At 32.3% G+C, this 17,764-nt stretch overlaps 1 protein-coding gene across 2 annotated transcripts in view; it reads right to left on the reverse strand.

Annotated features, from left to right (window-relative positions):
* The window catches only part of LOC110023367 (hydroxymethylglutaryl-CoA lyase, mitochondrial-like), an 81,572-nt gene extending 72,457 nt beyond the window's left edge, over nt 1-9,115 (reverse strand). Inside the window, exon 1 of one of the 2 annotated variants that reach the window (XM_020722753.1) lies at nt 8,857-9,115. The gene's annotated coding sequence lies outside the window, so the exon portion shown is untranslated. Of the gene's footprint in view, nt 1-8,841 lie in introns of both variants that reach the window. The other variant, XM_020722762.1, reaches the window with a different exon arrangement.
* Between the last annotated feature and the right edge of the window lie 8,649 nt (nt 9,116-17,764).

Below are 17,764 nucleotides of genomic sequence, written 5' to 3' on the forward strand. Positions count from 1 at the left end.
TCATTTGTGACTTTTAATAATATGTTCTGCGGTTTTTCACTAGAGATTTTGTAGAGAGTGTGAGTCTCCTTGTGTCCAAGACATGAAGAGGCTTGATTGTGATGTAATTTGTACTATTCTCCTCATTTTTTCTTCATGGTGAATTTCTTAGGGTGGTGTGACTTTGTGATTTTTTACCATTCTCAAGATTTTCTATGTTAAATCTATTGTTTTTATGTTTTCTTAATTTATCTGCTAATGTTCAAAGTTCGCTTTTGATCTCTGGTTTCCGCAATTTATATATCCAAAAAGTGGTATAAAAGACAGGTTTTAAAGTTCTCTAATGGGAGCATTGACCAAAATAATGAGGTAAAAGATTGTGAAGTTCAATGGTTCGAACTTTACTTTCTGGAAAATATAAATTAAACATTTATTATATCAAAATAAATTGTATTTGTCATTGGATGGAATCACCAAGAAACCATAATTAAAGACTGGAAGAATGGAAAGTTCTTAATCAAACAACCCTAAGTTTGATCCGACTTTCACTTTTCTCATTTGTTACTTCCAACATTATAAATAAAAGAACTATTATTTTTCTCACGGTTATATTAAAAAGAATGTATGAAAAGCTTTCAGCTTTAAATAAATTATTTCTCGTGAACATGATGGATAATAGTTCAGTGAACAAACAATTGAACAACTTCGATGCTGTGATAAATCGGTTGTGCTCTATAAGCATCAAATTTGATAACAATGTTAGAGCACTGTACACTTATCTTCATTACTAGATAGTTGGGATGAACTAATTATTGCAGTAACTCTTCAAGTAACATGAAGTGATGCCAAAGTTAACCCAAACAACAATAGAAAAAACAAATATTGCTACTGAAAAAACTAATATGTAATGACTACCAAAATGCTGAATGGGAAATATAATAAGAGACACAAACAAAAATAACTAAGTGTATCCCATGGAGGTGGAGACCGGCTAGGTGGGCCGGAATGGGAAGGTTGGAGTGTTAGAGGGTGGCGGATTCAACAGGTGGCGTTTCTGGAAGGTAGATGAGGTGTAGTAAAGCTTGTAGGAGGCTGGAACAACAAGAAAGCCACAAAGGGAAGGCGTTGCAGGCTACGTCAGAGAAGTTGGAGGGCTAGAACAGCAAGGACAACAAAGAGGGGAGGTCGGGATAATGGATGGCAACGTAAAAACTACAGTAAAATAGAAAAGACAGCTAGTTTGGGGCGAATGGAAGGTTGGGGGCGACTAGAAACAGTAAGCGGGAGGGCTAGCTGCTTATTCAAAAGGAAGACAAAAGAGATTGTGGAAGGAAGGTGGCTGGAAAAATAGCTACAGAAAAGAACAGCAATGACAGTTGTCCTGGGTGGCAGCATTGAGGAAAGAGGCGTGGCAGCAAATCAAGGGGTGCAAGAAAGAAAAGGTTGAGGATAAATACTCCCTTGGTAACGAGCTACAACCAGACCACCACCAGACCCTTGCAAGAAGGTCACCACTTTGAACGAGCTACAGCCGGAGCACCATATCACCTACCTTTGGATACAACCCTAGAGGAAAGAAACTGGAACATTGATGGTTGTCCTGAACAAAAACATGACAAAAACTAAACCTAAAATTTAAAGAATACAAATATATAATAAGAGAATAAATAAGAGTGGCCCAAGAGGACCGGCCAACACCTTGGAATGGAGAAAACCTGAACATGTTCGGTTCAGGCGAAGCAACAAGTCGCTCAAAATCGTCTGTGTGCAGGACGTGATCACGCTTCAACTTGTGGATGAACCACATCATGAAGTTAAATTTTGATGATATTGTAGGATTAGTGTTGAGCAAAAAAATTCACAAAAAATGAAAATATCTAATAATAGAAATATAATAAGTAAAATATATTTGAGAATTCCTTCCCAATGCAAATTTGCATTTTCTAATACTCCCTTCAACCTGGGTTGTATATATTGTAAAAATCAAGCTTGAACTTCAATTCATCATGATTGACCCTTAGTAGTGTTGTGATAAGATATCAGCAATCTGAAGTTGTGCAGAAATATAGCTGAGTTGAATAATTTCATTATTATTTTTTTCTAAGATGAAGTGTCAGTCAATCTCAATGTGTTTTGTTTTATCATGATGCAAAGGATATTTGGATATATTAATAGCTGCTTCGTTATCAATGAACATCGTACTTGTATCTTTAGCATCAAAATTAAGTTCCCTTAATAGCCTTTGAATTCACATTCTCTCACATTATTCTAGTGCAAGAGCGCGATATTCAGATTTTGCACTATTCCGGGAGACAACAGCTTGCTTTTATATTGTGCCTTCAAAAAGCATCCTTTTGATGAAATAATATTTAGGTAAATGATGAAATAATATACCGTCAAAAAGTGTCTATTTTTTACTTCTGGAACTCCATTTTTAGGGGTATTCACACGAGAACTTATATGGATAATACCATACTTGGAAAGATAAAGACTAAAAATGGAATTAAAATATTTCTTAGCAATATCAGTTTTAAGAATTTGAATTTTGCTTTGGGATTGAGTATGAATCATGGAATGAAAAGATTGAAATATGATGGTTGTTTCAGACTTTTCTGTCATAAGGAATACATATATTGTTTTTGTGCGATCATCTATGAATGATACAAACTATCATGCCTCATTTACATTATTTACTTGTGATGGTCCCAAGATATATCTATAAATTATAGAAAAAGAATGTGAAGGCTTATATTGCAATTAGGAATATACAATTTTGGTATGTTTTACAAGTCGACAAGTTTGGTATGTTTTACAAGTCGACAATTTTGGTATGTTTTACAAGTTGACTATCATGCCTCATTTACATTATTTACTTGTGATGGTCCCAATATATATCTATAAATTATAGAAAAAGAATGTGAAGGTTTATATTGCAATTAGGAATATACAATTTTGGTATGTTATACAAGTCGACAAGTTTCACATTTTTAAAATTAGATTTCTTAGTGGTAAAAAAGTGTGGAAATATTTTTTTCATGTACGCAAAATTTGGATGACCAAGATGACAATAACTCAACAAAACTTGACTTTTAACTAACACAGAATATGAACTGCACTCAGAAATACAATTTCATGGATGGCATTGCCTACAGATGAAATTATTTGCCTTGAGCAAGTATAGATCACCATGCATCTTAACACAATCAATCACCTTCCCTGAATCCACATCCTGAAAGTCATAACAATTGAAATAAAATTTAGTTACATATTTCAGGCCACGAGTAAGTTTGTTGATTGAGTAGGTTCTAATTTGGTTTTGGAACATATAGAACAGAGTAGAGATGAAGATCCCTTGTCAATTCGACTAATCTGATTACTGCTAATATGAGAATGAATCATCAACTAATCAAATTGTAGAGTGACTGGTACATCGGCTGTAATTTTTTAAGATGTTGATGTCTCCCATCATATGATGTGAATCTTCGAAGTCAACTATCAATTGTTTTAATTTATTGCTTTAAACACTTAAAACATGGAACAAGACGCCTTGTTGTGCTTACATGCTGATAGGTTGCTCGGCAGAGGATTGTGATGCTTGTCTCGAACTAGAACTATTACTAAACATTTTCTGCGGTGTCATAATTTGCTCCCTAGTGAACGGGTTGAATTTTGAATTATTGTTTGAAAATATGATAGGGACATAAATCATAGGCTCGGATCTGGATGTAACTTCCAAGAAAGAATATTTTGAGGCCATGTTGTTTTTGCCTGTGATAATGTTGTGCAGCTCAAATCAAGTAAAATTGATGAACGAACGAAAGCAAGAGGAGCAGCTTTAGTTCGACTTATGAGAACACAAGAACTAGAGGGAGTTGTGCAGCTCTCAATTTCCAGACGTTTGGCACTCTGCGAGAGGTGATCAAGCCTTTTTCAAGTCGATGACCAGTGAAATGTCGGCAAGAGCAAGCCAAATTGATCATAGAAACCTAATCATTCGCTAGATTAGCCATCTGATTTAACCAAGAGTGGCAAACCAAAGAGAGGATAGTACTGCAATCTGCTCAGTTTTGAATCAATAGAAAGGAGAGTTTTGTTTGAGCTGAAGAAACAAATCAAAAAGATAGAGCAATTTGTTCGAGTGAAAGAGTCGGACGTTGAGCCTGACAATCTCGTCCTTGAGAAGACAAAGCAACGATCTTGAGTGAAAAAGCCAGAGACAAAACATCAACCATACTCATATGAGAGGAGATGGCTCGTGCGTTCGTGAGCATCGAACAGCAGTGTAGAACGACAACATCATAGATTTCTTTGGATCCATTGTTGTTGACGATGGAGCTTTGTGGATTGAGCAATCGTTGAAGCGAAGGGGAGTTGAGTCGAACGCACGAGCAAGAAGAACGAAATGGAGATGAGTGAGGTGTTCGAAGCCGTCGTTGAAGATGTCGCTAAAGACGTTGCTGGCTTGCCCTAGAATTGTCGACGCATGAAGAAAAGCAATCGAGACACAGAAAACAGCTCGATGATTTCAAAGGAAAAAAGATGTGGAGCACTCAAATGCAAATGAAAGATTTCTCGTCCATGTAGAATTATGGAAAGAATTTTAATTCCCGCTAGCTTCAACACATTTCACCTTACCACATATACAAAATAATGAAAGGAACCAAAATTAGAATTCCCCAAAATAAGAAAAAAACATAAAATGGAGATATTTAATAACATAAATACAACAGCTGCAATATATTCTGAGAATTTCTTCTTGATGTAGCTTGACACTTTCCAATAAATCTTGTCAACCTTCCTATAGTATCTAGTCCTAATACATTTGCACAATCATTAGCACAGCGTATGCATATTTTACATGAGTATTCATAGAAAATTAACTATTAATTGTAACAATTATAAGTTTTCAATTAATATGAACATAACATGAGTTGAGTGTAAACCTAGGGATAAAGCCAAGGTGCATTTAATCTTATAAAGGCTTTTAAAGGTATGAATAGTCATAACCAGTTTATCAAATGGCATCCAATGTTGGAGAGGTAAGTGATAAGAATCGAACCTTCAGATTGAAATACTTCCTCCCACAAATGAAGAAAGTGAGCCCAACATAGTGCATGGGGCAAAGGGTGGACAGTATCGATCCACCCCCAGGAGTGTAGAATGGTGAGGTTCTATAGGCAAATGTGATGAGGTATAGGTTTGCGTCTGTGGGACTCCAAAGGAAAAACTTGGGCATAGTTCATTAGGGTCGCGAGGTTGGACCAAATGCTAAAAGAGTGCTTAAGAGCTTATAGAAGCACTAACAAGAGTTAAACAGAAAAGACAAAAAATTGAGGCATTTCATATTTTAACTAGGTGAAGGATAAACTTTGAGACAAACTGAGACATAAGCCGCAAAATAAAAAGATTAAAAATCATAAAATTATATAAAGAATATGAAATAACCATAAATATATTTACTTAGTTCATCATCATAAAAATATAAACCACCAATCTCCATCCTAATTTAAAATGAGATTCAAAGTACATGCTCAATTGAGATCAAAATATGTCACAAAGAACAAGATCCATAACACTCTGATGCTTACATTAATCATCTTTAGAATCATCATATGCAATAATTCTATTATAATCTAATTTTGTGTATTGGCACATTTAAAATTTTCTTAAATTGTTATATTCTTTTTCTTACTCCCCATGCCTATTAATATTAGATTCAATATAATTAAAATAGAATAAAAATTTAATAACACAATTAAATAATCCATCATATATAAATCACATTTTGACTCTTTTGAAAATCTAACCTTTATTTGGTTTATTTCTTTTAAATGATTGTAAAGTATAAGAAACATCAAATTTAGTTGTCATTTCATCATTAGATAATACATTATCAGTATAAGTCACTCATTCATCTTCAACTTCAAATCATTCAATACTTTTTTTGCTTTATTCATTTGTCATCAGATAATTCATTATCAAATATCAAATGATCCATTCCAACATCATCATTCTTTATCTCCATAACTTGAAGTGTCTATCTTTCAATTTTTAATTAGACATAACATAGATCAAGTTGTTTCAATTGTTCAACAGACAATCAATTTCTTCTTTTTTTATGAACTTGTTTGAATGTATTCCAACTAAGTTCGCATGTAGAAGCTAAACAAGCTGAGACTAAAAACCTTTACTGTAAATGCTTTAAGTTTAGGCCCGCTATCTCTATATTGTAACCACCAATGTTCTAAAGGATAATTAAAAAAAAACTAATATACGTTAAAGTAAAAGACTTAACTAAATGCAAATTTACAAGGAGAGAATATCTTATTGTATGATTAAGATGATCAAAATTCAAACATTTCATTTTTAAAATGAAAATATTCAAGTTGATCATTAGCTTTAAAACAATCAGTCTCAGGCACAAGTCATCCATGTACACATATAAGTAGTTTTAACTCCCTTATCCACATGAATAATCTTTATCATAATGAAATTGACGATTTAAGAAAATATAGCAATAGCATGCAAATGTTGATGTAATTAGTGATCCCATTTTTATCTAAAATTTCTCTTTTTTTTTTTGCAAGCAATTTTTTTTCCTCCTAAATCTATTACGAATTTTTCTTTTGCTTGTTCATAGTTCAGAGATGAATCTCATAGTTGAAGCACCATTAACCATTTTTAATACATTCACTAAAAATCTCAAAATCTTAAGAGCATAATTAACCTCATGCCCAAAAGAACCAACTTTCCTTACAATCTCATTTACTTCCTTTTTTTCAATTTCTTTCTCCAAGAACTACATTCATAATTTTAAGAAGCAAACATTAACCCCAATTTTTGTCATATCTTTAAAGTTCTACAAAGTCAAATAAGTTACGCTAAATCTCGTAAATGTTAACTAGATAATGTATTTATATGTGAATTTTCTCATCAAACTTGATATCCAAGAATTGCATAAATAAATTTGCTCATTTTTTTTTTTTTTTTTTTTTTTTTTTTTTTTTTGCTTTGAGTAAAGCATATATTTGTTGTGGAAGCTTCAAAGACTTAAGCATCAAATCAAAACAATGAGCACCACATGCAATGTAATAAAGATGCCTTATTTTCTCCATTAACATCCTCCATATCATGTCATTGCCTGAACAACAATGTTCTCTCATACTTCCTAAATAACTTCATCAAAAATTTTAAATATGAGTTATGCATCTTTAATTAAGGTAAATGCGTCACCATCATCTGACATTATTGTAACTCCTATTTCAACTAATGTCTTCTTCACTTTATCAATATCTTTATCATTTTTCTTATCTCCTCATCTAACATCAATATACAATGCTCACAATGCTCATGTGTACTGAAAAAAATCTAGTCATTGACCATAATTTTCAATAGAGCAAAGCATACAGACTCATGAAAAACTCCTAATTACATTAAAATGAATTTCATTCTCATAAAATAGCTTGCAATGTGTAAAGCTACTCTATTACTGTGTTCTTTTGTGGAAACCGAAGGAGGAATTGTCTAAGAACTATTATTCTCACCTTCATTTAAATTCATAATAAATTTATCCATTAGCCCTCGTACTCTTCTATCATAAGAGAAAAAAATAGCTTCCATTATTAAACCCATCTTATTAGGAACCAAAGTAAAAGTAATTTTTGAATCATTTCCTCCATATTTATTTGAGCTGCTTCTTTGAGGTGGTGTACTTCTTCAAATAAAATTTCATGGGTCAATATTTAAATGTGTGCAGGTGACCTGTTAACCGCTTAACAATCTCATAGCAATTTGCTAGTCACAAATTTACATAAGTAAACATAACCCTTCTTTACATCTCCTAGCACTTAACTTGAGATCCATATTTTCAAGATCGATCTTATCTTCTAGTCATTGTAGGTTAATTAAAAAATATACTTGAAGAGGAAATAATTTAAGACAAACAAATGAATTCTATTCCTTAACTTCAATATGAAATCTAAAAGAAAAAAGATATAGATGATTCATGTTGAAGATCAATAATTCATGTTAGTCAATGCAACGCCAACTCAATGACTATGACTTAACTTTAGATGAGAACATCCGAAGATGAAAACCAAATTAAGACTTATATTGCTTTTAGTCTTGGAGGCAAAGAGAGAAGTGAAAAAAAGAACAAAAATTAAGAGAAACCTAATATCAAAGAACAACAATTGAGAAAAACCTAATATCAAAGAGCAACAACTGAGAATATCACAATATCAAAGGGCAAAAATTTCAGTCACAGTGATGCATGCTAGCAATATGGCAAGATAGGCGATATGAGAAAAGGTCATCATCCGAAGAAGGTTTACATGATCCAAATCAAATGGATGATTCTATGAATATTGCTACTAAAGCAATTAATGATTCACCAATCTTCAATGTTGATATACCCCTGAAACCATGATTCGTGGGCAAAGATGAGTCCTCCATTCAGCTTCATATAAAGAGCTTATATAAGATTATTCTACAAGGATTATAAGAAAGTTTATTTTTGTTAAAAATGATTCTTTAGGAGCTGTTTGAGTTAGATTTTAATTCCTACAACGACAATTTTAGTAAACTAGAAAAAAAATAGTCGGAGGAACACTTATAAAATGACCCGTAAAGACACTTTTAGGCAAGTAAAACAAATAAGTATGAGATCACATGTAGGATTACTCAAACTTCTAAAAGTTGTTTTTTTAAACTATCTAATTTATCTTATACTAAGAAGAAAATAAAGAGAAAACCCCTCTAGATTTAAAGAAAATCAAAAAGAAACTTGTGATATCCTATAATAAGCAAGATAAATGCATGTTTAATGATAAAATTTTAAAGGGGAAAAAAAAAGAAATTTACTCAGAAACTAGCTACGTCCCGCTCTCGCACGTCGCTTCTCTTCCACGATTGAAGATGACCTCGCAGGAAATACCCTCCCCTCCTCACGCACGGTGAAATGAAAACTCGGCACAATCCCTCTTCTCTCCTGCTCTCGGACAGCCGAGAAGAAGGCGCGTATAAGCACGATCGTCGCTCCTCTGCCGCTCTCGCACAGTGGGGACAAACGCCGCTACACTCCTGGACAAGGGCGAAGGTGCACAAGCGCGGATCGGCAGGTTTGACTTTTAAAAGAGTTTTAGATACCGATTAAAAATACGTAACAAAATATTTGACTTTTGGTGGTTAAATCATTTGATAATTCAATTTTTTTGATAAAACTGCATATCACATATTCATATACAGCATAATTCTTATCTATTTACATATCCAACGCCTAAATATTCATATTTATATACATATCATCTAATCTTTTAACATAATATCAAAAATATCGGCCATGTTGGTTAACCGCTTGCTTTTCTCCGTGTCCTATCTTTTAACATAATATCAAAAATATCGGCCATGTTTGTTAACCGCTTGCTTTTCTCCCTGTCCTCTCACTAGAAAAACCATAGAGTAGCCTGGCCACAATTGTCAATTATTTGGTTCGTACAACCATCGTTTTGAACTCTGGCTTGAAGAGGATGTGCGCGGAGCTATTTGTGTGAATTGGGATGTTGTCAATTTGATAGTTATGGATCAACATGGTTATGATAACAACATTATTGTATGGATTACCCTAAGGGGGCTGGTTTTTGTTGGTGAAAAATGTGGAACGATGTAAGTTATATTTGAATGCAAGGGTGGTTGCGCATAATTCTCTCTACTGAAGCCTCTTCAGACTGGCTCAAGTGGATGATTCTTCAACACCACTGATGATGGCTAAGATTGTGCTAGCGATATGAATCTCTTGGACTCAGACTACTTCGACCGATATCTCCTCAATTGGAGTCTTCCCCTGTCACTAAGTATTTTGTTCTGATGCCACAAATTCCTTAAGTTTTTGGCCTTAATTAGATCTTCGATCAAGCCTCAGAGATGTTGGTACTCCTAATGTTGTGCCTATGGTCCCAGTGGTGGGCAAAATGCATCTTTGGATCTTAAAGGTAAGCTCTGATCATTAATAATGAAGCTTTCTTAAATTATTCATTATTTTATATAGCCTATACTATCTAAACCATTGAATCTCTCAAATGAGTTTGTTTGGGCGCTTGATAGTTAGGTAGTAAGGCACTCGTTATATTAAGCGAGTTGATGGTTATGATACCAATCTTGGCTCTATCGGTGATGTATTATGTCGGTCATCTTATGATCCTGGAGCGGCCGAGTATCTTTGTATTGAGGACTGATGGAAGGTCGTGATCACGTCTCAGTCCCCACCTTTGCCTTAAGCAACCCTATTTCTTAGGTGACATATGAAGGATTCAACTCCAGAGGTGGTGGGGTTGGATTTAAAATCCTTAGTTGATATGTACTCATTGGCCTTCTCTAACAACTTGGCTAGCGTCTTTGTTCATTATATGCCTACCATTATCGGAAGGGTCCTTCTTTTCAGCCCCTGAGCTGGGGCGGCATGAGCCACTACAGGCTTCAAGTCCCACACTTTCGATGTCTTTTTTTTTTAAGTATTGAATGAGTGCATACTTTCACTCTATCCTTATTGGAGCTATAGAAGAGCCTGTGAGTTCATCTATGATCTTTGGGTGCTAGCAAATTGTGTCACAAATATCCGACTGATGTCAGCGAATGATGTGATTGCTTCTGACAGTAACCTGTTAAATCATCTGAGAGCCGACTCCCTTAGTATGGTGAAAAAAATTTTCATTTCAGTGTGTTGGTGATCCTTAGTAGGCACATGTTCTACTTGGAAGAGGTGACGTCGTGTGTCAGATTGTTTCGCCATTTTTAGGACTCCAGTGCTCGAATTTTAATTGTTTTTAGGGGCTTAACCTTAGAGATTTGCTGAGAGAACACGTTCTTAGGTTTTTGGGGTGCCTTAGTACACCAGATCCGATGTCGATAGGTGTCAAACCATCACTATCAAATTGTTCAGAGTCGCATTCTTCTTCCACGGTCAGGGGACTTTTCTTCTGTTGGGAGCTCACTATTCATCTCATGGTTCTTGTTCTCTTCTTCGGGGTAGTGCACCTCGAATGACATCCAACATCCAATCATTCAACTCCTGGATTTTTTTGGTATTGAATTCTTTGGTGTACTTCATGTTGCAGTGTCTGTGTTATGAGTTTCTTCTCCTTAGGCCATTCTTATTTTTGTTTGTGGCGTGATTGGCGCTCATTGCACCTTTTAAAATGTTGTATCCTTATTTGTCTGAGAATCATACCCAAGGAATAGAGTGTAAGGAGGGTTGGAGATAGATATAGAGATAGAGAGAGTATATGTGTGAAAAGTAATCTATTGTGATCAATCATATCTTATTCATAAAATAATTCTTCTATTTTTGGGTATATAATGGTCATATTGAACTTTTTGTTCTTATTTTAAGGGGTTTATACTGAGGCAATTCTAGTATTTTACATGTATGTGTTTATCATTCTGCTATTTTTTAACCTGACTGGCTAAGCTAAATCGGCTTTTGGTTGGTAGGATCAACTCAGTTGGCTGAGCTTGATTGATATAAATTGGTCTATTGATACGACCTGACTGTCAACCCTTAGTCCTTAATGAGGAACTTTTGGGGCATCCCTATATGTTTAGAGATATTGTGGTATTGGAACTTCTCTTGGATTGATTCCGCATGAGGGTGGTTAGCTATTCCATCTGGTCAATTTTCCTTTAACAATCGGTTGAAATGCTCTTTTGCCTTGCATCAGGCCAATTGGTTCAGGCTTGGGTCATTTTGTTATCTTTTTGTCAGCCTCATGACTCGGTCTATTTTGGGCTTTCTAGCTTGGCTCGAACAACTTCACTCAACCGGATAAGTAGGCTTAATGTTCTGCCAGTAGGCCCTTCTTCATCATACTCCTCTCTTCTGAGTCATTAAATCTCCTTAAGATCCATGCTTGAACATTTTTTATGTACAAGATTATGACCCCAAAGTATTATAAAACTTTAGGTGTTAAATATGTAAATATATAAAAATTGGGCGGCATATTTATAAATTTTCCTAAAAATAAAAATATAAATTTTATTGGGATTGCTCATTTTTATGTTTTAGTTTTCATCTTTTTTGCATCTATTTGCAAATACATATACTCAGTTGCTCGACCACTTGCCTATCGTTGTGCATTCGAATCTAAATTCGATTCGGTGGATTCAAATTTGAATTTTGTAGTGCACCCTAGTCAAGTGTTTAACTTAAAAGTTTTGCATAAATCAATCCCGCTTCTATTCTCTTTGTTATGATAATTTAGAACATTATTATGAGTAGCGTTGCCCAAGTGCTTCCCTCTAATTGACAAAAAAATATTACGTCTAGAATCCAGACGTAAGCTGTGACAGAACAACGGCAGCGATCCACCCGAAGGAGCGGAGGAGGAAAAAAAAAACGAGCTTAGGTGGATCGCAACCGTTATACATACACAGTTGACGTCGGACTCCGGATGTAATATATTTTTTTCTAATGGACAACATGAACTTGAGAAGTTTTGAAAGAGTTAATGTAAAAGTTGAGCATAGTTTACTTTTTTTCCTTTTTTCTTAATGAATGTTGACGCTTCGATCTTAATTATTTTATTGAAACATTAAGTTAGATGATTAATTTTTCTTTTATATTAGATATTGAAGTTGGAAATTTTCTTTACATTATATATGCATTTTAAGAAAAATAGTGTACATTATATAACTCATGCATATTTTGTATATGAACAAATATGGAGGTTACACTTTTTATTTTTACATTATGAAATGAAAATAAAATTATTTATTAATTTATTTTTAAATGCGTTTTCATTTTTAAAATATTTCATGGGCTTTAATCAAATAAATGAGTCTTTTTTTTTCTTCTCTCAAAATGTGATTAATAAGATGACAAGGGAAATGCTCTTCCCCTTGGCAAAATAACTCTTCAAAAGAAATCTTTGCTTTACAATTATGTAGAATATTAAGTTTATTGTAGTGAATTTTTACTCTTAATAATAATTCTATCTATATGTCACTATCTATATGCCACTATTTCATGGATACTAGTTATTATTATTTGATTGTATTTTTGTATAATATCCAAATAATTAATGTTTTGTTTAGTTGGTCATCAAATCACTCTATATGACAATCAATGAAATGTCTTCATGATTTATATTATTATGTAACATGCCTCTTTCTAGTAGTATATTTAACCGAACTTTAAGCTAACACATATCTTTTGAATATTAGTATTTATTATGTGATTAGTCCATTTTGTCTCCTTTTTATGTATTTTCAGTTCAAGCTAGTGCTTGAGTTTTTACTTCAAGTCTTATTTCAAAAAAAAATTTCAGTTGTTTGTTTCGGAACTTGGTTTTCTATAAATTTGAAACCAAGAAAGTTTTATATTGCAACAAATTTTGATATTGATTAAAAAATATTAAAATATTTGATTTTTGGTAAATTTGAAAACATAATGAATAAAAATACAAATATATATAATTTGAATGTCTCATTTTGTGCTTTGAGCTTTTTGCATTTATTTGTGAGTACATCTATTCAACAACTTAGTTGTGTATTTGGATATGGATTTGGCTCAATTGATTCAAATTCAAATTTTGTAGCTCTTATACACCCCCAAATCACAAGTTTCACTTCAGAGTTTCACATCAAATTAATTACATCACCGCTATTACTTCACTTCGTTAGGGTAAATCATGTATTCAACACAACAACCAGTTAAAGTTTTTGCCTTTGTGATTTATCATTCCATGTTCTTCATTAGCCATTCTCCAAACCCATGAACAGGGCTGTCGAAGGGTCTCTTCCTAACCTAATTTCATTTGTTGAGCTTCGGAAGTGCTGAAGGAGGCAACGTAAGTAGTTGGCAAAAGTTTTTTATTTTTTTTTCAATTTTTTTTTAATATGGAATGAAGTTGCATCAATATTAGTCTATTTTAATCCAATAGTAAAGTGGATGGTAAACATTTTTATGTTATATGTCAAAGTTGAAATATTAAAACTTATTGGAATGTGCACTATTAACTCTTGAGTATCCCCCTCTATCTATCTTTTTCTATTACAAAAAAATATATCATAGTGATTTAAAGGTTAAAAGATCAAAAAATTTACTATCACATCTTTTTAGCTGTAAAAAAATTATCATAATCTAAACACTTAAGCATGATTGTTAATATAATTGAATGTTTAAAGAGATAAAGTAATAGTAACTTCAAAGTTTAGAAATCTAATCATAAAAATATTAAAAAAGCATTAGTTGTCATGGTGATTGCAGATAAATTAAATTTCAAACAAAATGAGGGTTAATAATTTAAGTATTTCATGTCGTAATATTGTCTAATGTTTTATATCTCATCTTAGTGGACTCTTACACATGATTGTTGTCAGTATTACTTAATGAGAAATCTAATTTGAAGCAATTTTTTGGTATTCGCTTAAAAGGGTGTGTTTAATCATTGATGTGTGGACATTAATTCAAATTATCAATTACATGTTTTATTGCATATTTCATTGATAAAGAATAAGAATTGAATAAAAAATAATAAGTTTTTATCCATTATGCAATCATAAAGGTGAGTTAGTTGCCTAACAAGCTTAAAAATATTTGGTTGATTAAACTGTTAATTTAATTTTTATTGTTACAATAAATAATGCAAGCTAAATTAATAGTAGAATCAATCATTTACAAAAGAAGTTTGATAATAAAAAGTGAAAATATTCTTGTTTGTAGGCTCTTACATATGAGATGCATTACTCATATTATAATTTAATTTATGCAAGAGGGAATCATAAAAGGTAGTTAATTTATTAATCTTGTAAAAGCACCAATGTGATAAATAAGATAATCACCTGCTAGGCTTTAGAAATTAAAAAAATGCATTGAAAAAAAATAAAACATTAGTAAGAGCTTATTGTGCTTAAATGTATCCATGAAATTGAATTCTACGTGCATAATGTTGAATGCAACATAGAAGATGAAAATAGTATTTGAGAGATATATATGAAAAAGTTGAGCACAACTTTAAACATGAGTTAAAGTAAATAACTGACAAAAACAAGGTCCCTCTTGAAGGTGACTGGAAAAATATTATAATTTTGGATTCTTTCTAAGGAAATTTGACAAACTGATCTTAAGGATTATTTAGTTCTTTGTATATAACATCTAATACATTTTTCATGAAATTGCCAAGGGTAATGTATTATTTAAGCATTTTCCATGAAACTTTTACTTATTTTTATAATACATAGTTCTTATGCCAAGGGTAATAAATTTTTCATCCTTAGCAAGTGTATTACTATCCAAATATTATAAATATGATTATAAAAATAAGTAAAAGTTTTGATAAATTAGGGCATTATCGAGAGGTTGAATTGAGTTATTTATCTTTCAGATGTTTTTTGAACCACACTTTAAACTACATTATATGAAAGCTCTTTGTGATAGCTATGAATGAAGGGTCTAATGGTGTAGTCTTAGAGCAATTGCTAAGGTCCACATGTTATGACATATTTCAAGATTAGAAGCTAAAGATAACAATTTAAACGTGAGAAAATTTCTCAAGAGTTAAGATAATGTTCAATTGAAGGACTGAGCATATTATCTAGAAAATAAACAAATTTGGATAAAAACTTAGCTAATGCATACAGAGTCATGAAAGATAGTCTTGATATTTTGATATGGTGAAACATGAACGCACCTAAATTTTCTGTTCTCTCTGAAATGGCTCTAACATGTTTTAGTAGCTTTCATATCAATTATTGCATCTGAGTCAGTTTTTAGTATACTGAGTAGTTTATTTGATGCATTTAGAAAACTTGTCTCCTAGATTTCTGAAAGTCCGAGTATTGAAAGTTGGCAAAATGGACAAACAATTTGTTCAATATCAAGGATGATACTCTTGATGTTAACAAGTTTAATAAAGGTATTATGTATAGTTTTATAATTTACGTTACACTTACAAAATAAATTAAAACTATCATTTATCAATTTATTTTTCTAGGTTTAACAAATATTGCTCGTGACACAATGCCTTATTAAGGATTTCATGTTTTCTAAATTGCTTCTATGGATTAGGTCGGACATTGATAATACTTTTTAAGCTTATCATTTATGATGTCACATTAAACTCCAGAGTTAGAAATCATAGAGTTTGTTTCATTCTTTTTAGATTGACGGCATGTTCTAAACTCATATTTGCAATGCATGACAACAAATATTGTCAAGACTCATTCAACTTAGAGTCATATATATCAATTGTCAATGTTATTTCTTATTACAAAAATATCTTCATGTTTTTAATCTATTTCTAAACTCGTTGCAACATTGAATATCTTGAAATTAAATTTTAGTATATTTTACTGTTATCTTTTATCATGAAAAACTCTTGCAAACTTTCAATTAGGGCTGTCAAAATAGTTCGTTGTTCGTGAACAGTTCATATTAAGCTCTTTAAGTAGCTCGTGTTAGATTTGTTCACTGAGTTAGCGAGCCGAATATGAATAATTTTTTTGCGCTCAATATATAAATAAGCCGAACACGAACAATGATTTGTTCATCCACGTTTTGCTCGTCAATTAAAATTATTAATTAAAAAATTATATAAAATATATTAAATTATATTTAAATGTTGTTTTAATATAAATAATAAGCTTTAAAACTCGCCCCCAATCTTTAACATCATATGGCTGCCTGACTAGGGTTATTAAATTGACTCTTAGTTCGTGAACATCTCGTGTTCGGCTCGTTAAGAAAATGAGCTGATCACAAACAAATTTTTTTTGTTCAAAATATGAACAATGGTATTTTTGAACGAGCCAAACATAAGCTAAGCCTGGGCTCACTCATGGTCGGCTCTTTTACACCCCTACTTTCAATTATATAATTTCAAGATTAATTTTAACCATGTTTCTATAATTTTAGAACTTCAACTATGTTTTATGATAAAAACCTTTTAAAACTAATTATTTTAGTAATTATCTAAGTTTAACTATGGTTAATTATTATTAAGTATGCAATCTGCATAATTAAGTATGTATATGCATAATTAAGTATGCAATATGCATAATTAAGTAAGCAATATGCATAATCCATATCAATACATTTTGATTTAATGAAAAATAAACTGAAACAATCAAACTGCAATGCTGTTTGGATTTGCTTGATTGCAAGTTCTGTTTGTTCAGTTAGAATAAAATTTTAGACGTGAAAAGTCAATTGATTTTGTAAATTTTAATCCAAATCATTCAAACCAACCAAATACATGCCCTTACTTTTAGGTTTCGATCGAAAGTGTAATATGCCACTCCTTGCTTCTTTACTGTTTCATGCATATGTAAGGTATGTGTAGGTGCTAAATATGTAAGTTCATAGATATTGAGAGACATGTATGTAAATCTTCCTATAATATGATATCTAGTAATAATATAATATAATATAATAATTTTTATAATATTAACTATTGATGTGTGCCAGAGAATTTGAGGTGGTGAGTGATTATTTAGCTTCTTAATATTACACAAAGTCTAACACGTACTCAGAAGATAGAATTAACATATTGATGAACAATAAGTTTTTATGTGGAAAATTCGAAAAAAAAAATCACGGGATCTAGCCTAGCTAAAGTGATCCACTATGAGCTGGTGATTACATGTCCATACCATTGTCCCAAATGCGGGGAAATGTTACACAGTTATTCAAAGTATAATATTTGTATGTCGAAGGAATTATTGTGCAACGGTCAAGAGTGGTCATAGTTGGGAATGGTTGTCGGATCTATCTTTACGACCGGTTGTTGCACCG

This window comes from Phalaenopsis equestris, unplaced genomic scaffold (assembly GCF_001263595.1).
Source record: "Phalaenopsis equestris unplaced genomic scaffold, ASM126359v1 Scaffold000002, whole genome shotgun sequence".
NCBI classification, from domain to species: Eukaryota; Viridiplantae; Streptophyta; class Magnoliopsida; order Asparagales; family Orchidaceae; genus Phalaenopsis; species Phalaenopsis equestris.